The sequence below is a fragment of the Tiliqua scincoides genome, chromosome 3, assembly GCF_035046505.1.
Source record: "Tiliqua scincoides isolate rTilSci1 chromosome 3, rTilSci1.hap2, whole genome shotgun sequence".
Lineage (NCBI taxonomy): Eukaryota > Metazoa > Chordata > Lepidosauria > Squamata > Scincidae > Tiliqua > Tiliqua scincoides.
This window is the reverse complement of record NC_089823.1, coordinates 233,837,405-233,838,009: the sequence shown is the minus strand read 5'-3', so window position 1 is coordinate 233,838,009 and position 605 is coordinate 233,837,405. Positions and strand designations below refer to the sequence as shown.

At 46.9% G+C, this 605-nt stretch overlaps 1 pseudogene; it reads left to right on the top strand.

Moving 5' to 3' along the window:
• Positions 1-204: 204 nt before the first annotated feature.
• On the top strand, positions 205-324 carry LOC136647226 (5S ribosomal RNA; annotated as a pseudogene).
• The last annotated feature ends 281 nt before the right edge of the window (positions 325-605 follow it).

Genomic DNA, 605 nt, shown 5'->3' with positions numbered 1-605 from the left:
CAGACAAATTTCGTATGGTCAGAAGAAGTCTTGTGGGATTAAGGATCAGCATTCTAAAGAGTCCGGAGGCTAATTCTCTGGACTCTCACCTATGGTGGTTGAAAAATAGAAAGAGGAAAGCTGTAAACATTAAATAACAGGGAGAGAAAAGACCACAGCGTCCATGTACTGTGCAGAAGAAATACAAAATTGTTTGGAGGAGCCGCTGGCAGCAACTGTTACCCTGCACATGCCCGACCTTGTCTGGTCTCGGAAGCTAAGCAGGGTCAGCCCTGGTTAGTACTTGGATGGGAGACCACCTGGGAATACCGGGTGCTGTAGGCTTATACCATAGTCTTTCGAGACTGAAGGTTGCCAATTCAGTGGCCATGATTACCTATCCCAATCTACTGTGCCAAGTTGGTTTCCGGAGCCCGGTGTTGCTTGGCTTCAAATTCTTCAGTTGAGTTAGGCTCTGGGTCAATAACCAGGGATAGCCAAAGCAAAGAGAGGGTCGAGTGGGTGGGGAAGAAAGAACCAGCCAAATGTGCTCCAGTTATGACTTGGGGTGATTTCAACTTGTTGTGGTTTCAGCTTTATGTCAGCTTTATTTTGGCTGCAATGAC